Raw genomic sequence first — 22,811 nt, forward strand, 5'->3', positions numbered from 1 at the left:
GGCCCTGAATTCTGTAAGAAACCAGGCTGAGCAAACCATGGGAAGGAAGCCAGTAAGCAACACTCCTCCATGGCTTCTGTATCAGCTCCTGCCTCCAGGTGCCTGAGTTCCTATTCTGAATTCCTTCAGTGACGAACAGAATTATGGAAGTTGAGCCAATCAACCCTTTCCGCCCCAACTTGCTTTGGGTATGGTGTTCTGTTGCAGAAACAGAAAACTAAGGCAGCCCTCATTAGGCTGTGGTCCATCGTGAAGGGAAGTAAGGGCAGGAACTCAAGGCAGGAACAGAAGCCGGGAAGCAGAGAGAATGTTCCTTATTTCTCATGGATTGCCTACTTTGCTTTCTTATACCATCCTGGACCTCCTGCCCAAGGCTGGTAAGACCTTCAGTAACTGGACCCTCCTGCATCGATCTTTAAGCAAGAGAATGCCCTACAGACAGTCCAATGGGGGCAGGTTTTTTCAACTGAGGTTGCTCTTCCCAGATAATTATACATTGTGTTGAGTTGACAAAAACCAACCAGGACAGTCTTTTTCCTGACTCCTCCCCTACCTATTGGGATATCCTAGAGGGCTTGGGTCCTCTAGCCCTTTCTAGAGAGCAAACCCAGTTGACCTCCTGAAGATGGCTGCACTTTGGCTCACAGGTTAGTCCTGTGCAACAGGATTATAACGTTATAGTCTACAGATAGAGCACTTGCCTAGTATGTGCAAGATCCTAGGTTCTGAGACACTGGGGGCAATGGGAGTCATCTGTAGAAGAACCATGAATAAGCCTACTAAGTGCAGGCTTAGCAGGTATCTGAAATAATTTAAACATTGCCATGGTAATTTTATCTCAGTGGTAGGACTTAGGCTACTAAGGGCCTTTGCCTAAGAACTGCATATTTAAGGCAAGAAAACACCAAGTCCTAAGGAATGCAGTATGTCACCAAATACATGATTTAATATCTCCTGTCACCTCTCAAAATATTGGCTCTTTCTCTACCCTGGACCTCTGGAGACCAGGCATTCAACCATGTTTCAGTCACTAGGGTGTGGTTGTCTTGAATCTGCTGGTCCCCACCCCATAGGTCATCCTGAATTTAGTGTGTGAGGCAGTGACTATAGAGTGGGAAAGGGAAGAGCCACGCCTATCTCCTGTGGGAACTGATGTTAGGATGAAGGAGGCCAGACATCTTCACTGGGTAAGGCAGGCAGGAAAACTGGCATGAGGTAAGACGTAGGACGGTAACTATAGGTGCAGCTGGAAGCTCCAGGCTATGGACGGGCTGGGAAGAAGCCAGGGAAAAGTGGGCAAGAGTGAAGGGGTAGACCAGAAAGATCAGGACAAGGAACGTAAGACCAGGGAGGAGGTGGCTATGGCCTGTGAGGGATATGTGTAGCCTAAACCAGGGCTAGCACTGGAGGCTGTTTTAGTTTGGGTCTCTTTTCTGCAACAAAACACCATGACCAAAAAGCAAATTGGGGAGGAAAAGGGTTAATTTGGCTTACACTTCCACTTTACTGTTCATCACCAAGGGAACTCAGGACAGGAACTCAAACAGGGCAGGATCCTTGCAGCAGGAGCTGATGAAGAGGCCATGGATGGGTGCTGCTTACTGGCTTGCTTCCCTTGGATTACTCTGCCTGTTTTTTTGGAGAATTCTGGATAACCAGTCCAGAGATGGTACCACCACCCACAGTGGGCTGGGCCCTCCTCTATTGATCACTAATTGAAAATATGCCTTAGAGCTGGATTTCATGGAGGCATTTCCCCTTACTTTACAATGACTCTTAACTTTTGTCAAGTTGACACACATAACCAGCCAATACAGAGTCACACAGAAGCATGATTTCCTTTGTTGCTTGTTTGCAATGCTGGGAACTAAACCCACAGCCTTGAACCTGCAAGGCAAGCACTGTACCTATGACCTATACTCCCAGCTTTTCTTGATTTTTTTGCTTATTTGATTGGCTTTGATTTTTTTTTTCTTTAACTAGGATCTCTCCCTTGATAGCCCAGGTTGGCCTGAAACTTGGATCAGCCTGACTGGGGAATTCCAGCTCTCCCTGCCTCAGCCTCCCAAATGCTAGGATTATAGGCATAGTTTAAGCATATTCCCTCACAGCCATCTCAGAAACAGTTCTGAAGCATGAAAATAGCATCCACGAGCAAGGTTTCAGAAGCAGTCTCTGCCTCTTTGAATCTCCATGTACCCACAACTAGGTGGCCCAAAGGAGAACGGACTTACTAGGGAAACATGCACACAGGCTGATGATGGATTGTAAGTGGGAGCCTACTACCCGCAGGACTGAAAATGTGGGGACAGGCCTGCAACCAAGGGCTCAGAGAAAAGCGGAGTGGGAAGGGAGGCAGGAGAAGCATGTCAGGTCCCAAAGATCAGGATCAAGGTGGGCACAGCTGAGAGGTACCAGAGAAGTAGATCCTTGCCTGTCTTGTTTGTGTGACCTTAGGCAACCCACCATGGGCCTTCTGGTTTCTCAGCATTATCTTTAAAATAAAAACTATGAGTGAACTGTGTAAGGAATCAAGTTCTTGTGTGTGGCTTCAACCCAGAGTTGTGTTGTAGGAGGCCACTTGTTCACTCTCAGGTGCCCAGACCATGAAATAACCACACAAAAACTGTATTAATTAAATCACTGTTTGGCCAATCACTTAAACGCATTGCTAGCTAACTCTTATATCTTTGGTTAACCCATTTCTATTATTTTATATTTTACCACGAGGCTCATGGCCTACCAGAAAGGTTCAGGCTGGCGGCTTGCATCTTTCTCCTCCGCTGTATTCTGTTAAGCCATTGGTCTAAAGCAGCTTCTTTATTAACCAATGGCAATAAAACATATTCACAGCATACATCACGTCCCACGTCAGAGTTGTGGGTCTACAGCTCTGTCTTCCAAACCAGGGACCAGGCACGTTCCAAAGCTGTCCCTGCCACAGCACACTCCAGTTAGCCACACTGGCAGTCCATTTACTAGCTGAGGACACAGATATGTCTACCTAGAACCACACAAGAGCAGATGAGTCACAAGGCTGAACCTCTCTAGCCCAAATCATCTCTGTCTCCAGAACTTAAACTTACCCTGAATTTAAACCCCATTGACAAGAAAGGATGAAGACTCTTTTCTGCAAGGCAGGAACCCCTGCCAGCTCCAGGCTCCTACCCGTGTTTACTACAGGATTTACAGATTGCAATAACCATCAAACACCCTATTACCCAGCAGCCTAATTAATATAACAGATAGTTATAGTCCACTCACTGAAGCTTATGTTCCTCTGCGGAGGCCCTGAAAGCCACCTGGGCCCCATTCCAGGAGCTTTTTATGGTGGCAGCCCCTCCTTGGCTGGGTTGAGTCGGACATAAGGATAGCCTTAAATAATGAAGACAGAGGAGCTCAGGGGCTCCTGGAGTAGGGCAGCTCGAGCTGAGCCTGGAATCCTGCGTCAGCTCAGTACTATGCTGGCTCCTTCCTTTCCATTGCAGAGGCTCAGCTGCCCCTCAAAACACATATGGCCATGTTCCAAGGCTTCCCTGCCTGGCAAAGAAAGGAAGTGCTTATCCCCTAAATCCTAGTAGGTGTGCACATCTGGCTCTGTGTCTTCTCTCCCTTCCTCATGCCAGCCTTCCTTTTGTCCTGTGGCTCAGATGAAGCTGCCAAAGTGATCAGGGTTGCCAGAGTCTTGAACCAACCAGGGTGACTGGCCACCTTATTTCAGTCACACTAGATTCATCTTGGTTCCAGACATAAGCCTGCGAGGTCCTCCTGCTGTGGGCCTATGCCTTCACCTGTTCGGGCTGCAGTCACGAAAGGACCACAGATCGGGTACCTAACAAAAGACTTTTGCATGACTCTGGATGCTGGCATGTCCAAGATCAAAGTTTCGAAAGATTTGATATTAAGTAAGGCCCCATTCTTTAAGATGGCTGTCTGACTGAGACCTCACTTGGCCAATGGTCAACGCAGTCTCTGAGGACTCTTTCAAAAAGACACAGTGCTCGCCAATCATGTGCTCACCAATCTTTCAATAAGACACAGTGCTCACCAATCATGACCCAATCTCTCCTAAAGGCCCTACTCCCTCCCTCCTTTGTTGTTGCTGTTTGGTTTTGAGACAGGGTTTTGCAATGGAACTCTGACTAGACTTGTAACTTACTAAGCAATCCAAGATGACCCCAAACTCCTGTCAAAGCTCCTGCATCAGCTGGGATTCCAGGCAATGAATTACCACAAACAACAAAGTCTCTTAATACCATCTGTTAGACTGGGTCTTAAAAGCCCCCCCCCCCCATGGACTCATGGGTTTGATTACCCAGTTCCCAGATGGAGGGGTGCCATTTTGGGAAATCTGAGATCTAAGTTTTATAGCGTGACTTTGGTTCCATCTTGTGCTGTCTGCTCCCAGATCTGCACCATGTGAAGAAACAGCCACAAGCTCCTACCACACAGACCATGCTGCCCCATCCCCCCACTACATTGCTCTGAAATATTTCAACTCATGAGCTAAAACAATGTATCCCTCCCTTAAAGTGTTTCTGTCAGGTATTCTTGTCACAATCTTGTAACCAGTCAATTGTCACATTTGAGGATTGGCTTCAGCATGTGACTTTTGAGGGAACACAAGTATTCAGTGTTCAGCAGTCTGTCTAGCTTCTGTCAGAGCCTCAAAGGGTGTCACCTTTTAGAGAGCCCTTGTCCCCTTGTCTTGGAAACTGACATTCCATGGCCAATCTATTCTCATGCATGGGCCAAAGGTGAGCCTTGCAGCAACTGCCCACTCAACCTCCTCTATTCTCATATGGTGCTCACAGGAAAGTGTGGGGCTGTCCTGCTCAAGCCTGTATGTTAAATCACTAGGGAGTGCCCAGAACAATACTAATTTCAAGCATCACTGTATCTCCAAATTTAAACCAGAACCCCTGGGGCGTGGACCCTAAAAATCTACATTCTTTCAAGTTCATAAATCATTCACCTCTGCAAGCCTGCAGAGTGGACATGCTTGTAATCCCAAAGCTTGACAGACTGAGACAGGAAGAGCATGCATTCAAGGCCAGACTGTGCTACATAGTGAGATGCCCTTTCTAAAACTAAAGCCTGAGAATGTGGCAAGATTCTGGGTTCCACCCCTAGCGCAGAAGAAGAAGGAGGAGGAGAGGAAGACTATGAGGAAGAAGAAGGAAATGGGGCCCACATAGATACTCATAAAATTTTTTCTGTCTTGGTTCTTGTTTTGCTATCCTAAGTATGTCCCCTAAGTCCCCAAGATAACACACACTGGGGGCATAGACAGGCACAGAGGCCCGTCCAACCAAAGGCAAGATTGTAGGGGTTTAGATGCATCATGACATGCCATGATATGTTACAGAGTTTGAACTAAAAAAAAAAAATCTACCAGTCTTAGGGTTTCGCACAAAGACCTCTGTGCAGGTGTTTGGTGAAAGTCCACAAAGCTGGTGTGATCAGGCACTAGCAGGTCACTTCAAAGGCCTTCAGCTCTTCACAGAAGTTTCAGTGACCACACAACCAGGATCTGTCTGCCTCCGCATGCCATGAAGTGACAGTGCTATGGGCTAATGCCTCCAGACTAGGTACCATGACCTCCCCATGTCTTGTCATTAAGATAACAGGGGTGGGAGCTGGAGAGGTGGCTCCATGGTTAAGGGCACCTGCTGTTCTTCTAGAGGACCCAAGTTCAGTTTTCAGTGCCCATGCTGAGTGTGTTACAACTGCATGTAATTCCAGTTCCAGGGCATCCAACACACTTTTCTTACCTCTATTTACTCTTGCATACACATGGCACACATAAATTCATGCAGGAATAAATGAAACACATAATAATAAACAAAGCTTTTAAAAAAGATAGCAGAGATAACTTTTTTAAGAAATGAGACAGACTATGTGAAGAAGTATCAGAGTGGGGCCAGGTGGTGGAGGCACACATCTTTAATCCCAGCACTCAGGAGGCAGAGCTAGACCAATATCTGTAGGTTTGAGGCCAACCTGTTCCAGGAGAACCATGACTGCTACACAGAAAAAAACCCTGTTTCAAAAAGAAAAAAAAAGGGGCTGGAGAGATGGCTCAGTGGTTAAGAGCATTGCCTGCTCTTCTAAAGGTCCTGAGTTCAATTCCCGGCAGCCATCTGTAATGAAGTCTGGTGCCCTCTTCTGGCCTGCAGACATACACACAGACAGAAAACTGTATACATAATAAATAAATAAATATTTTTTTAAAAAAGGGCTGGAGAGATGGCTCAGTGGTTAAGAGCATTGCCTGCTCTTCCAAAGGTCCTGAGTTCAATTCCCAGCAACCACGTGGTGGCTTCACAACCATCTGTAATGAGGTCTGGTGCCCTCTTCTGGCCTTCAGGCATACACGCAGACAGAATATTGTATACATAATAAAAATAAATAAAAAAGATTTAGAAAAAAAAGAAAGGAAAGAAGAAAAAGAGGAAAGGAGGGAGGGAGGGAGGGAGGGAGGGAGGGAGGGAGGGAGGGAGGGAAAAGACATCCTGATTTAGACCCACCTAGAGACATAAGAAGGTCAGAGCACCCTCTCAGTCTGTACCCCCACTATCACAGCCACATTTACAGGCTGTGGAGGTCTCTGTGCAAACTCAGTCACCACTCCCCACCATCCAAATGTCTGGTGTAAACCAGTCATGGCTATCCTAGACTGCCTGCCAGGGATTAGCTTTAAAATGGACATGTGACCCTCTCTTGAAAAAAATGAGAGCAGGTGTAGCAACTTTTAGCATTGTGTGTCCAAAGTTTCCTGGTCCCTTTGTGTTTGAGTGGTGCCATAACACCCTAGCTGATGCCATGAGCAGAAGCCATGTGTGTCATTTCAAGACTACAGCATTTGGAGGCCAGTGGGAGACTCACCAGGGCTCCCTTTGCTCTTCCACCGACAAGGTTCTAGATAGCACTGGTCCTTCAGTGGGCTCCCTCAGTGACCTGAGGGAGAGTGAGCCCCTGTGACTGCTAGTATTCACTGTGAACTCAACAGGGTCTAGAATCACCTAGGAGATGCGCCTGCCATCATAGCTGGGAAGGATTATTTCATCCCTGGGATGGACAGTGAAGAATTACATTGATTAGGTTCCTTGAAGTGGGAAGACTCACACTCAAGTGGGCAGCTCCATTCTCTGGCCTTGGGTAAAGGACGTGTAAAAATGAGAACGCTGGCAGAGCACAAGCGTTCATCATTGATTCTCACTTGTGACCGTCTCGAGATCCTGCTACCATGACATCAGACCATGATGGACTGCCCCCTTGAACTGTGAGACAAAATATACCTTTTTATCTTACGCAGCTTCTTTCAGAGCAGTATCTCATAGCGGCAGGCAGTGAGACTAAGACAGCCCCTTTACTGACCCAGCATAGCAAGCAACAGAGAAAAAAAGCAGACTTATTTGCAGTCACCAAGGCTTTAGGACATTTTGTTACTGATCTGTAACCTAGTTTATCCTGACTATTACAAACCAGGAGAGCAATAGACAATAGAATGGTTCATTTGTTTCTAAGAGTAAGATGCAGAACAAGAACTTGTACGTAAGTCATCCTCTAAGGAGTGTCATGTCAGGATGAGAAACCTGGAGGTGATGTTTTTTCATAAAAAAAAAAAAAAGACCCCCATAGATGCATGTATTTCAATGATTAGTCCCCAATTGGCAGAACTATTTGGGAAGGATTAGGAGATATGGTCTTGTTGGAGGAGTTGTGTGGGTGAGGTATGGGGGAGGAGGTGTGGAGGAGGGTGTGGGCTTCAAGGATTCAAAAGCCAACATCATTCCCAGTTAGTGTTACCTCTCTCTCTCTCTCTCTCTCTCTCTCTCTCTCTCTCTCTCTCTCTCTCTCTCTCTCTCTCTCTCTCTCTCTCTCTGTCTCTCTGTCTCTCTCTCTCTCTCCCCCTCCCTCTCTCTCTCTCTCTCTCTCTCTCTCTCTCTCTCTCTCTCTCTCTCTCTCTCTCCACCTCTTGCTTTTGATAAGATGTAAGAGCTCAGCTACTGTGAGGGGGTGGTCATGGATTTACCTTCTGATACTGTAAGCAAGCTTCTAATTAAATGCTTCCTCTCATGGCTTGCTTTGGTCATGATGTCTCTTCACAGCAACAGAGAAGGAGGTAAAAACACTAGACTCAGCCCCTTCCTCAAAATCAGAAGCCAGGATGAAGGAAAGCCACTACCCAAAGGAAATCACGAGGCAGAAAATAGCAGAGAGACTGAGAGGAGTGGAATCTTGGGGCTGTAAGATGTCTCAACAGTTAAGAGTACTTGCTCATGCAGAAGACCTGGGTTCAGCTCCCAGCACCCCCACAGAATTGCCCCACCATTCTTAACTCAAGCCCCAAGGGATCTGACACCGTCTTCTGACCTCCCTGGGCGCACACATACTCGTGGCACACCTACATACACACGGACAAATGCTCAAACACGTAAAGCAAAGATAAATAAGTCTAAAAAGAAAAGTGGAATTTTGCAAGGGGTAGCCCAACCATTGAATTAACCAACCCTGAACTTCTCTGACTTCTCAACCTTCTGTTGTGTGAAGCAAATTGTTTCTCTTTTTCACCCACTATCCAGCTCAAACTGGCCTCAAACTCATGATCCACCCCCACAACCCACCCCTGTCTCCCCAGTGGGATTATAAACCTGTGGCACCACACCTGGACTTAAAAGTTCCCTCTTGAATCTAAAATGGCTGAAAGACACTTAAGGAAATGTTCAATATCCTTAGTCATCAGAGAAATGCAAATCAAAACAACTCTGTGATTCCATCTTACACCTATAAGAATGACCAAAATCAAAAACACTGATGACAACTTATGCTGGAGAGGTTGTGGGGAAAAGGGAACACTTCTGCATTGCTGGTGGGAATGCAAGCTGGTACAACCCCTTTGGATGTCAGTGTGGCAATTTCTCAGAAAATTAGGAAACAACCTTCCTCAAGACTCAATAATACCATTTTTGGGTATATATCCAAAGGATGCTCAATCGTGCCACAAGGACATGTGCTCAACTATGTTCATAGCAACTTTGTTTGTCATAGCCAGAACCTGGAAACAACTTAAATGCCCCTCCATCAAAGAATGGATAAGAAAAATGTGGTACATTTACACAGCAGAAAAAAATAATGACATCTTAAATTTTGCAGGCAAATGGATGGAGCTAGGAAACACTATTTTGAGTGAGGTAACCCAGACCCAGAAAGACAGTTATCACATGTACTCACTCATAGGTGGTTTTTAACATAAAGCAAAGACAGCCAGCCTACAAACCACAATCCCAGAGAACTTAGACAACAATGTGGACACTAAGAGAGACTTACATGGATCTAATCTACATGGGAAGTAGAAAGTAGAAAAAGACAAGATCTCCTGAGTAAACTGGGAGCATGGGGATCTTGGGGGAGGACTGAAGGGGAGGGAGTGGCAGGGAGGGGAGCAGAGAAAAATGTAGAGCTCAATAAGTATCAATTTTTAAAAAAAGTTCCCTCTTACTTAAGCCAGCTTAACTTAGCATTTCTGCGCCCTGCGGCTGAAAACACCTGAACTAATGAAATGTGCAAACATGTTTTCCCTCCAAGCAACCGGCAGAGGTGACGGTTTCCCAGCTTTACTAAGAAGAAACTGCACCCAAGGCCAGAAGTCTCAGCCAGGACAGCACAGCCCTCCTCCTGATCAGAATGCTAACAAGACCGAACGATGGACCATCCAGAAAACAAACTCAAAATTGACCTGTGCTTTAAAACAGCTGTTCCGGTGTTCATTCACGGAAGTGAAATGACAGAAGCAGCCTAATTCTAAGGAAATATTAGTGGAGACGTTAGGAATCTGCCTTTCTCTCTTTTAGCTACATTTTTCTTTCCTGTTCTTTTATTTATTTTTGTTTTGCTTTGCTTTTTAAGACAAGCACTTTCTCTATATCGCAGCCTGGCCTAGAACTCATGATCCTCCCGCCTCAGATTCCCTAGGACTGGGGTCACAGATCTGCACTGCCGTGACCAGTTCAACTACATTTTTTTTTCCCCTGTCAACTTTGCTCTCAGTTGGGATTTCTTACCAATTGATCCTGGTAAGCATCCAGTTCCATTTTGACCAGCTCAACCTCCCAGGGTAAAGGGTATCTCTTTTCCTTTCTTTCTTTCTTCTTTAATTCTTTTTTATTTTGGTCTGACTTGGTATGCCTGGGACATACCTTTTCTGTTTGCTTTCTTTTTTTCCAAGATTTATTTATTTATTAAGCATACAATGTACTGCTGGCAAGGAAGACACCAGATCTCATCACAGATGGTTGTAAGCCACCATGTGGTTGCTGGGAATTGAACTCGGAACCTCGGGACCTCTGGAAGAGCAGCCAGTGCTCTTACCCTCTGAGCCATCTCTCCAGCCCCTGGCATCTCGTTTTCAATAGTGCCAGACAAGGGCCTGGGGCATGGTCCTAGTTAGCTTTAATTTAATTGTCAATTTGACAACAAACTAAAGGCATCTGAGAGGAATACTTCAATTGAGAAATTGCCTAGATCTCTTTGGCCTGAGGTCACATCTGTAAGGGATTGTCTTAAATTTTAATGAATGCAGGAGGGCAACACCATCCCTAAGTGACTGGCCCCGGGTTGTATAAGAAATCTAACTACGGATGAGCCTGTGAGTGATACAGCAAGCAGCATTCCTCCTTCTGCTTCAGCTCCGGCTTGAGTTCCGGCCCTGCCCTCCCTCACTAGTGGACTGTGACGTGGAAGTGAATGGCAAATAAACCCTTTCCTCTTTAAGTTACTTCTGGTCAGAGTGTTCTATCAGATCAGCTGATAGAGAGGAGGGGAGACAAGAAGAGGGTTACAGTGAAGGGTCCAAGAATAAGAACATAAAAATGTAGATTCTAAAAATAGAATGTAAAACTAAAAAATTATAAAGTTGTAAGCCTAGGAAAATGAGAACAGACTGTCAGCAGCTTTCTCAGTAGCTTAAGGATTAGAACTATTAACAGTGGGTTATTTCGCTTTACAACCCATAGCTCTGTTTACAAGGCCAAAGCATCTCTCTGCACACTGAGAGCTAGCCTACGGATATGAGCTGAGTCAACTTTTAGGAAATAGACATATGACCTCTGGGTTATGCATTATCCCCGCTATGTGAAGCTGGCAGCATCGAAGAGGAGAGCACAGGGCTTCAGTAAACACCACCTGGAAGGACCAAGGAAGGCAACAGATTAAGTGCAAACACTAGTTTAACTAAAAAAACTCTGTTAATGGAGATTGTAAAGCAGGGCAATCTGTATCTGAGTTTTACCTTGAGATTGTAAATATTCCTTTGTTCAGACCTACTGTTTGGTGCCCCTACTATAAAAAGGTGGGTTCAGAAACCGGCCTCTACCACACACAGCCTTACACAAACCATCTCTTGCTGTGGTCTCAGCTAGACCAGAACTGAGACCACAGCAAGCTTTTTGTGTCCCATGGAGATTTTTTTTATTTTTTTAATTTTTTTTCCTGGATTCTGGTTTCTGGAATAAAGTTTGCTTCTGGTTTATTAGGTTTTGGTGGTCTATCCCCATCTTTGCACAACGCCCCTGGACTCAACAACTGCAGGCCACAGAAACTGGACCCCAAGAAGTATTCTGGGAAGGTGTATGATGTCCTCATAGCACTGGTCACTCCAACTGACCCCTCTGCAGTGATCTCATTGTAGTGAGTCTTTCTCTGCCTGCCAGTCACCTCCCAAATAATGACATGGAGACTGCTTATTAATTATGTAAGCTTGGCCTATAGCTTAGACTTGTTTCAATTACCTCTCATAACTTAAATTAACCCATTTATATTAATCTATGTCCTGTTATGTGGGTATTACCTCTCGTCCATCTATCTCCTCTCTGTGTCTGGCTGGCCACTCTGCTTTTCTTCTTCCCAGAGTCCTCTTTGTCTCAGAAAGTCCTGCCAAAACCTCCTGAAGCTATTGACTGTTTGCTTTTTATTACACCAGTCACAGCAATAGACCTTCACACAGTGTACAGATATCCCAAAACATCTCACCAGAAGGGAGCAGGCAGTATATCCACCATGGACAGCTGGCGGTTGACCCAGAAGCTGCTGGATCCCTTGATCACCACAAAAGTGGATACAGATGTCCTGCAGTCCAGAGGATGCCCTCACATAAGCAGATACAGAGATGGTTGTTGGACTCCAATTTGTAGGGAGTGGGCTGGCACTGGGTACTTACCAGAGACCTAAACAGTTACCAGCATCCAATTGTGCCCAGGAACCTCAGGGACTTGCCTTCACAGGCAAGACGGAAACACAGGGATTTAAACCCAGGTTTCTAGTGCTGAAAGCCATTGCTTTCCCCACAACCCCACAAGTCACACATGAGCAAGGGATTTTAGGCCAAAAATAAATAAATAATAAAAATAAATTTTAAAAAAACCACGTGGCCACTTTATATCAGCTGCCATTGATGCTGATGGCCACACTCTGGGACTTTCGTCCTGCTGCCCCATGGGTGTCCAAAGCAGCCAGCCATCAAGGCCTTCCCTTGAATGATCACAGTGGTCTGCAGTCTCTTCCCCAGGGTCTTGTTAAAATGCTAATGAATGACCCTCCAACTTCTTGAGCTGGGCTCAGTCTCTGAAGTAGTTTCAGATCTCCTTCGTGATTGCACTCCTTAAGGAGCTGATTTGGGCCGCTTGGCTCTTATTTTTGCTGTGCTCGTAAAAATGGGAAGAGAACACAGCTAAGTAGGGAAGCATTTGGGCTCAGCCCTGCTACAGAAACTGCAATCCCAGGAGGTAAGACTTGGGACAAGAGAGGAGAGAACTCTTTCATTTTCGGTGCTATTAACAAGTTGTCCCTAGTAACTCTCACATAGGCCACCCCCCCCTCCCGTGCAACAATTTCCCCTAAACGCCTTAATTCTACCTGCTGTCCCTACTCTTGATCTGTCCCAACAGATCTCCAGTGAACTGAAGACTAAAACTGTTACAAATGTGCTGGCCCTTGGTGCTTCTGACTGAATTCCTGACCAGCCTGAGCCTCAGCAACACTGACTGCTCCAAAGCATCCTGCTTGTTCTTAGCCCCAGGTGGTCCCACAGAACCCAGGCAACAAGCCACGCAGCTTGTGCTCCTCTCTCTTCTCATCCTTTATCCATTATTCTGCCTTCCTAGGCCCTGGCAACAATGCACTAATTTCAGCAGGAAGTAGCTATAGAAGAGATTACATCAGCCCTTATCATCAACAGAAAGCTCAAATGTTAGGTCACAAAGCCAGGACAAGCCTTGTTCAGTCTGTGACTCCTGCCAGCACTTCTCACCCCATTCCTACCTTAAACCTCTCCCTCCCCAGGACCAGGCTTTTGCTTCCCTTCCTGAAGAGCACAGTCATTTTGGTTATACCAGTCTCTTGGTCTCTTGGCCTGGGTGTTGAAAGATTTCTTCATCCTGATAACCCTTTTCACCAATGCAACAATCCAAATCTCAGACCAAATCAAACTGAATTAGAAAAAACCCACATTTAATGAATAAAATACTCCCGGATGATTTTCTAGCCCTACAGAGAGGAAATGGGAAAGGAACCCTGGGAAAACACATGTCTGTTTTCTGGGGAGCAGTATAAATACCCTGTGGGAATAATGGTCTTGAGCTTCTCTGGTACAGGTGCTCGTATTATTTGGAGAACCCTCTGCAGGTCATCCTCACACAAGTCTGGCAGGAGTGGGCCTGTGTAGGAACCTGCATGGATCTGTAGAACAACTAGAACAGATTTATATCTTGGTGCTATAGCAAAAGGCCAGGTTAAAGGCATGAACATGTTAGAATGCTATTGGAGAAAACTGAAAACTTTTAAGCCCCTTAAGTTATATCTGAAACCTGTTAATCCTGGACTATGAAGTCTGTGAACGAGGCACGCCTGTCTGTACTTTCAGTAGGAAACTTAACTAATAAAGTAATGAGCTTCTAGTACCCTTGTCATCAAACTCCATTAGACAGATCCGAGAGGGATAAGTAAATGAGCAGAAGCGAGACAGCTTGTCCAGCTACCCAGGCAATCCCAAGTCTCTCCGTGATCTTTGGCAAACATAGGTGTCAGAAGCAGTACTTGCCTTTAGCTGCTAAGCCCAGGAGGCCTGACAGATTTTCCTGTGGGGGTAGGTTTTGGTCTACCTATTTTGGCAGGAGGAGATGGTCAGTCCCCCAGTGTCCTGTTGTCCAGTCCAGGCAGGGCCTAGGCAGCCGATAAGGTAAAAGGCAGCATTTTGCTGTGTGGCTGGCTTTACCACCACATCCAAAGCAAGCCTCCAAGAGGAAGTTCTGCAGCCATTTGTCTTCTTGGAGATACAGGATGCTACAGAAGCTGACATGTGTCTATCATAAGAAACTTTTTTTTATTAAATGCCATATTCTCATATCTGTAAAGGCATTTGGGAACCAGGGTACCATTACCTATCAGATATATCTAAATTAGACATAAAAGTTAAATTTGGACATATAGTTTACCCAACTGGTTACAGCTAACCAGTGTTAGTAGAGGCAAGAAGATTAGAAGGAATATTTTAGTCTCAAGTTTTTAGCTGTGGCTCTGAGACCTAGAGTATAATTTTAATCTCTATAAGGCAAAACTAAGTTTTAACATTGTAAACAATTCAGTGTTTTAAATCAATAGCAAGGGGTTTACTCTTAAATTACAAAACCTGGCTGCTGCAGATTTATTCTGTACATGAATGTAGAGGTGCTGCTTTAATAGCTCAGTAAATCAGCACTGTCGTAAACCTTATTCTTTATAAACCTTGTTTTTAGGACAGGGCAGGAATTATATGATCTCTGTTTCTGACCTCAGCCAAAATGGTGCCTGCCCACCTGTTGTAAGGTATTGGCAGACCATGTGATTTTTTTTCCAGAGCAGCTCTAATTACAAGTTTTACAGATTTTAAAACAAGCACACACAGAAACCCAGGCATAAACAAGCATACTGTGGCCACATTATTCACACAGATATTTTAACAGACAGATGAACAAAACTTTTCCCAGGAAGCTATGTCAGCTGACCAACTTAAAAATCCTGCAGGAGCCAGGGCAGCACACGGGTGTCCCATTGAAGGCCACACCAGCAGATGCTGTAAGGGAGAACAGAAACACAAGGATGGAACACCTACGCAGCTCAGAGTGGGAGGGTAAGGGGAATGGATCATTGCAGAGAGAATCCCAGCGTGACCAGATCACATGCCAGGAATGAGAGAGAGAGACAGGAGTGCAGAGATGCAGACAAACAGCAAACAGCGAAAGGGGGGGCAGGCATGAGTACAAAGTGCGGAGGAAGTGGGTTGACCCTGGAAGGATAGGGAGGGGCAGTAGGAAGGTGAGGAAAGAAAGGTGGGTAAGGAGGAAGTTGGCCCTCCACCTTTGTCCCTGGATGGAGGGTGTGTGTGGGGGGGGGGGGGGGGGAGGAGGATAGATAGCGGGAGGAATGAGAGGAATGTGGCTCACTGAATGGAACACGTGGCCCAATAGGAGGCAGTTGGGTAGGCGGTGTTGGGGCTGGGGGAGGGGCCAGTATCTTCGGCAACGTGGTCAGGGCAGAATTTTTAGGGTCCCAGTTCACAGTTCGGAATCTGGAGGCACCGTGACCCTAGACAACAAGACCTGTGCTGTGAGACACTGGTTACTGAGGGAAGGGCAAGAGCACAGTACCGGAAACTGTGGGCATATGGAGTTCTGTCCTCTTGTCCCCATGCCGGCAAAAATTTTAAGGTCACAGAGAATGGAAAATTCCAAAGTTCCCACTGGTGGTCATCGGGTCCCATTGTCAAGGGCATACTGAGGCCAGGCCTTAGTGCACAGAGAAATCAGGCCTTCAGGACATATGGTGTCAGACAACCCCAATTCAGAAAAGTTTTTGTAAAAGGCAGTCCAAGAGCATTTCGGAATCTGGCTTTGAATTGCAGGTACCTATTTCGCAAGCCTATGCCGGGATCCGAAGCCTGACACAATGCATCCATTGTGATAGGCTTTGGGTCAAAAAAACAGGGTATATGGGATATTCCCTTGAACGGAAAGTCTTCTGGAAAAAAAAAAAAAAAAAAAAGATCCCACTGGACAAAGCAGGTCCTTGTCCCGGTAACATGGGGGGAGGGGAGCCTGGCAAAGCTGCATCTTTAGCAGGACACTTCAAAATTTACAGAAGGTCTTGGGCCTCTAAGGCAATGACTTAGAAAGGACAACTTACCCAGTTGAAAGTCCAGTTGAAAGTCAGTCTTAGCCTGGAGGAGAGTAGATGCCGGGGAGAAATGCAGAGAGATGCAGGGTCACAGCATGTGACCCTGGGCCAGTGAGGGAAATAACAATCCCTCGGTGGAACCTCCAGATGAAGTTTCTGAACCCCGATAAGCCTCTCCACTGACACAATAATCCAAATCAAACCAAAATAGAAAAAGCCCACATTTAATGGGTAAAATACTCCTGGATAATTTTCTAGCCCCCTAGAGAAGAGGGAGGAATGGAAGACCAGAAAACCTCATGTCTATTTTCTGGAGGGCAATTTAAATACCCTGTGGGAGTGGTCTTGAGCGTCACTGGGGGAGGGGTCATTCTTTGTCAGGCTGTCTGAGAAGCGGCAGGGTTTAGAGAAAGATGAAGAAGAGGGCATGGGGTGGAGCTTTCTCCCAAACATTCCAGACTCATTGGGTATGTGGATGCCAGGGACTGGGGTGAGGCTTCCTCCTGAACAGGCACCCTGAACAGGTCAGCAGATCCTCTCTTAACCTCTCTCCTCTCTTGGTCCGGGTTAGTCTGCCAGCCGTGTTCAGCCTAGATTCTTCCCTCTGCCTGCTTTCTCCCTTATATCGACAATAAAAAGCTTCTCAGCCAGGCGGTGGTGGCGCGCGCCTTTAATCCCAGCACTCGGAAGGCAGAGGCAGGCGGATCTTTTTGAGTTCGAGGCCAGCCTGGTCTACAAGAGCTAGTTCCAGGACAGCAATGACTGTTACAAGAAGAAAAAACAAAAAAAAAACAAACAAAAAAAAAAAAAAGGCTTCTCTCTACTTTAGTAGTCATATGTCCTGCCTCCTTTTACTTCATTTCCCATTCAGTCTGCATGTCTGTCCTTACTTGTGTGTATGTCTGATGCTTGCAGATGTCAGAAGGAAGCATCAGATTCCCTAGAGTTTAATGATGGTTGTAAGCTACCATGATATGGATGTTGTGCACTTAACCCCAGTGCTCTGCAACAGCAGCCAGTTCTCTTAACCATTTCTCCAGTCCCTTGTGTGTCATTTTTCCTAACCATTTCTCCAGTCCCTTGTGTGTCATTTTTCCTAACCATTTCTCCAGTCCCTTGTGTGTCATTTTTGAGGAATCTTCAAGGAATGAGACAATATGGAAACTGAAGAACCAAAATCCCTTCATTTTGTCCTCTGCCTCCATCTTATGTCCTGTGTAAGCTGTTTCCCATAAAACATTCCAGTTTTTGGCTAGGGGCAAAAGTAACAGGGTGGCCACCTGGAAAGTACACATAACTGCAGAATGTCCTCGCCCAAAGGTCAGCCGATAAGAAAACTTGACAAGCAACAGGCGAGGTTCCAAAATAAAATTTCTGAAAAGCCCCTAGACACAAGCCTAGCAGTATTGAACCTGTCACCCCACACATTGCTGATGTAACTTTTCTGGGTTTTTCCTTTAAATAATACCCTCTAAAAGGGTGGGGTACCCCCTCTTAGTGCTGCTGCTGCTGCTGCTGATGATGATGATGATGATGTTGATGATGGTGGTGGTGATGGTGATGATGATGGTGGAAGTGGTGGTGGTGATGATGATGGTGATGATGGTGGTGGTGATGGTGATGATGATGGTGGTGGTGATGATGATGATGGTGATGATGATGGTGGTGGTGGTGGTGATGGTGATGGTGATGGTGCTGTGCTGACGAGGTCCCTGCCGGCCTGTAATGTGCACACAATAAACCTTGCTTTTCCATTTCAGTGAGTCGGTCTCCCTGGTGGTCTTTTGGGGTCCCCACAGACTGGGCATAACAGAAATTAATAAAAAAAAAAGAAAAGAACCATTGCAGCCAATAGTCTTTGTGTGTATTTTTAGTTTGACTTTAAAAATACAGAACCCAGCATTAAGACTAAGAACTGTCGTTCAGCCAATGCTGCCTTGTTATGCAGGTATGGCAACACAGTTCTGTAACCCCAGCACTCAAGAGACTGAAACAGGAAGGCTGTAGGTTCAAGGCCAGCCTGGACTAAATGGTGAGCCAAATAAAAAATAGGAATGGGGGGGGGGCTGGAGAGAGGGCTCAGCGGTTAAGAGCATTGCCTGCTCTTCCAAAGGTCCTGAGTTCAATTCCCAGCAACCACATGGTGGCTCACAACCATCTGTTATGAGATCTTGTGCCCTCTTCTGGCCTTCAGGCATACACACAGACAGAATATTGTATACATAATAAATAAATAAATAAACATTTAAAAAATAGGAATAGGTAAACAATAATGAAAACTTCCTTGCTAGGCTCAGTAGTACAGGTCTGCAAACCCATCCACTTGCAAGGCTGTGGCAGGAGGATCATGGGTTCACGGTCAGCCTGGGTTACTTAATGAACCCTTTACCTCTTATTAAAACAGAGCCTAAGGCTAGAGAGATGGCCCAACAGTTAACAGCACACACAAGGAAGCTCACAGCCAACTGTGACTCCAGGGGTCCCAATACCCTTTCCTGGTCTCTGTGTGTGCCAGGTACATACGTGGTGCGTGCACGCAGGCAAAACACACACACATAAAATAAATAAATCTTTCAATGTGTATATTTTTATTAATATGTATATCAATTAAAACAAAAATCAGAAAAGACTTTTACTGCCCTAAATTAGGGAAAAGACATCACATAATAAAATAGATATTGCCTATATATTAGTAAGGTATACACCAATAATTCTTATCCAGGTGTGCTTTTGAAATTTTCACAATAAGGAAAAAGCAGTCAATAGAAAAATGGACGAAAGGTCCAAATAGATAATAATCAATGGCATTAACCACTGAGGAAACCCTTATTAGCAAGATACTACTTAGGACCAACAAAAATAGCTAAAATGAAAAATAGAAACAATGCCAGGCTTAGAAAAAAAAAATTGAAGCAGACAGAAGCCGTATACAAAACTCCTCGGGGAAAAGCAATGGAAAGTTTTGTGGGCTTCAGCATCCTGCTTGGCCTCTCTGCAGCATCTCTCTCCCCTTGCGGGTGGTACAGGATTCTGTGGAATGAGACGTCCCATTACAATATTTTCATAAATGTATGTCACGCCCTTTGATTATATTCAACCCATTATCCTTACTTGTCCCTCACATCCATCCCTCTATTCCCCTTCCTGTTCACAGAGTCCACCTTCTACATCCGTTTCTTATTGTTGTTAACTTTTAAACCTTGTTTCTTCATATGAGAGTAACTGGTTTTATGGCAAAGTAAATATATAAATAAATAATTACTTGGGAATTTGTCTTTTTTTAAAAAAAATATATTTATTTATTTATTTACTTATATGTTATATATACAATATTCTGTCTGTGTGTATGTCTGCAGGCCAGAAGAGGGCACCAGACCTCATTACAGATGGTTGTGAGCCACCATGTGGTTGCTGGGAATTGAACTCAGGACCTTTGGAAGAGCAGGCAATGCTCTTAACCACTGAGCCATTTCTCCAGTCCCAGGAATTTGTCTTTAGTTAAGCAATAAGACTTGATAGGGCCTGGCTGCTGCCTCATAAAGCCACTCCTGGGGTGTAGGGATGGATTTGGTCCACATGAGTGCCTCAAATCAATCCAGAATGTAATTAGATGATTACTCCCTGGAGTTAATGCAAGATGAGCATTCCCAGAGTGGTCCTACGACAGGAGTGAAAATCCTCAGGCACCAAGGGCCTGCCGCTCACTGCCTAGACAAGTGGCGAATACCAACGGGGGATGCCAGGCCTGATCTGTCCTCTATGCACCTGTCCTCAGATGCCTGCTATATGGGAGCCCATGGGTGGCCATCTAGATGAACAGAGGTTGACATCATCAAATGAAGAGGGGCATGTACAAAGAAATGAGATGTTACAGGTGAGAGTAAGGAATCCCCTTAAACGTGCTTTCTCCTCTCCTGCCCTGATGTTGTCCCTACTCCCTGGGAAGCTCCATCTCATTAATGCTGCAGAGACTGAGGCTTCCCTCCCTGGGGATTGTTTGCAGTGTTGGGAATGAAACTCAAAGTTTCATGCATGCTTCATTTTGAGACAAGATCTTGTCAAGTTCTCCAGCTGCCTTTAAACTTCTCTGTTGCTTGGGCCTTGAACTTTGAGCCTCCTGCCTCAACCTCCTAGATAGCTGAGATTACAGGCCTGCACCATTGTCTCTCAGAACCCTCCCCTTCTAGCTTTCCAGGGGAAAGAGCTTTGCTTTCTAGGTCTGGTGCTATCCTATCCTTGATCATGCTGAATCTGGGTAAATGATAAAGATAAGTGTGTGTGTGTACGTGTGTATGTGTGTGTGTGTGTGTGTGTGTGTGTGTTCTGTGTTAACACAGAACAGCTGAAATGAGCTGGGTGTGGTGACAAACTTGTCAATCCTAGCACTTGGGCAGCTGAAGAAAGGAAGATCTTCAGTTCAAGGCCAGCCTGAGCTGCACATCAAGACATTTTCTCCAAACCTAGTAGTGTTGGTGTACATCTTTAATCCCAGCACTCAGGAGGAAGAGGCAGAGGCAGACAAATCTCTATGAGTTGGCCAAACAGTATTGCAAATAATATGGTTTCTATGTGATTATTTCGGGAGTCTGGGCAGCCGGGAAATGAACAAGCGGCCTCCTACCAAACACTGGGACTCAGAAGTGGGCCCAGGAGAAGCAGAACCCACAGAGACGCCAGACTGAAAGGCAAGTGCGGTAAAGCACAGGCCTGTGTGGGTATCCCCAAGCAACCACTATATCTGGGTGAGGGAAATGTACTTAGCCCGCATCTCTCTTGTCTCAGGCAAAAGGAGATGAATCATTGACCTGAATTAATAATATTGCTAGGCTCTCGTGAGCTATCTACGAAGCACTGAACACACACAGTTTAGTACAAAATAAATGCTTGTTCAGCCACTGTTTTGCTACAACTAGTTTAGAGCAGCAAGGGCTCTGAGACCAACTGGGAACCAAGCGCTCAAATGCATGAGCCTGTGGCAGGGGTTGTCATTTAAACCACCACAGCAAGTCAGAGCACTTACCACCAACTCTAAGGACCCGAGTATGATCCTTAGAACCCATGTGGTGGGAGGAGAAAAAACGACTCTTGCAAGTTGTCGGCTAATCTGCACAGGCTCACACAAACACACACATGCACACACACACACACGTGCAAACACACATACAACAAATATATAAATGTGAAAAATGTTAAAGACAAAAAATTTTGTAAAATAGAGAGAAGAGATTTATTCAGCACGGCTACACTGGGAAGAATAGATAAATGGGTACAGTAATTCAGCATCCATCTTTAGGGAATGGATGTGAGCTTTAGGCTTAAACACAGGAAAAACGGGCAGAGGATGAGAGATCTACACCATTAATCGGTCCAGTGAGGGTATGGTCTGGTCGATCCTTGCCTCCGTTCTGGTTCTACCAGAGTCAAAGAAATCCTTATCTCCTGGTCGCTACCATCTTGTCAGACCTCCAGGGGATCCTTCTGGATCCTGGGAGGTGATCACTTCTGCTCCAGGGTACAGCCTCCCTGATGTGGATAGTTGTCCGGGTTTGTGGAGGTTTGCTGGCCGTAGAATTCAGGAAGAGTTCAGGTTTAATACATTGATTTATCTCTGAGTCTTCACCCTTGAGTCAGAATGAAATGGGTTTGTTAGACCAACACTTCCACAAGGGACCATGTCATCCCGGGTAACTTGAATCTATGTTTTGGGGCCAAGATCACTAGTATTTGGCCCAGAACAAACTGCCACTTTCCCATTTGAGCAAGAGCTGTGCTTCACTGTTTCACATCTATGACTATTTGAGACATTACAGATGAAAAGAAGCAGCTGGAGAGATGGCTCAGCAATTAAGAGCCCTTGCCATACAATCATGAGATCCAAAGTTTGGATCCCTGCACCCATCTTACAATGCCTTAATTACTTTTCTATTACTGTGGTGAAACACCACAGCCCAGGAAACTTATAAAAGAACGTATTTAACTACAGTATCAGAGGTTAAAGCCCTCAATCATCATAGCAGGGAGCATGGCAGCAGGCAAGCAGCCATGGTGCTAGAGCAGTAACTAAGAGCTTACATCTTGATCTACAAGCACAAGGCAGAGAGAAGTAAACAGAAGTGGTATGGAGTGAATCTCAAAGTCTACCCCCAGTGTCACACCTTCTCCAACAATGCTATACCTTCTCATCCTTCTCAAACAGTTCCACTAACTGTGATCAAGTATTTATATATATGAGCCTATGGTTGGGGCGGGGAGCATTCTATTCAAACCACCAGATGGAATGCCTCTCTTGCCTATAACCTCAGCAGGGGAGTTGGGGAAAGATATGGAATAGCTGAGGCTTTCTGGTTTCTAGTCTAGCCAAAAAAAAAAAAAAAAATGCATGCATGCATTCACATAGACATACACACAGATAAATAAAATAAATGTTTTCCCAGGTCTGTAATTTATTATACAAACTGAATATTACAGGATGAGTTGACATCAGCTTCTCTAGATGCTGTCCTCGACAGATGTGGTTAGCCATTTCAGAATCCATGTTGTTTTCAGAGCTGGAGAATTTTTGTCCTTAACTTGAAGCATAAGACCAACTGTGGCAATGCCTC

General features: G+C 45.3%; 1 protein-coding gene across 6 annotated transcripts in view; it reads right to left on the minus strand.

The window, feature by feature from the left end:
- Positions 1–16,427, minus strand: part of LOC119820298 (zinc finger protein 431-like) — a 106,165-nt gene extending 89,738 nt beyond the window's left edge. For 3 of the 6 annotated variants that reach the window (XM_038338444.1, XM_038338443.1, XM_038338445.1), the window contains exon 1: positions 16,219–16,353. The gene's annotated coding sequence lies outside the window, so the exon portion shown is untranslated. Of the gene's footprint in view, positions 1–16,218 lie in introns of all 6 variants that reach the window. The other 3 variants (XM_038338447.1, XM_038338448.1, XM_038338446.1) reach the window with 2 other exon arrangements.
- Between the last annotated feature and the right edge of the window lie 6,384 nt (positions 16,428–22,811).

Source organism: Arvicola amphibius, chromosome 8 (genome assembly GCF_903992535.2).
Source record: "Arvicola amphibius chromosome 8, mArvAmp1.2, whole genome shotgun sequence".
Classification (NCBI taxonomy): domain Eukaryota; kingdom Metazoa; phylum Chordata; class Mammalia; order Rodentia; family Cricetidae; genus Arvicola; species Arvicola amphibius.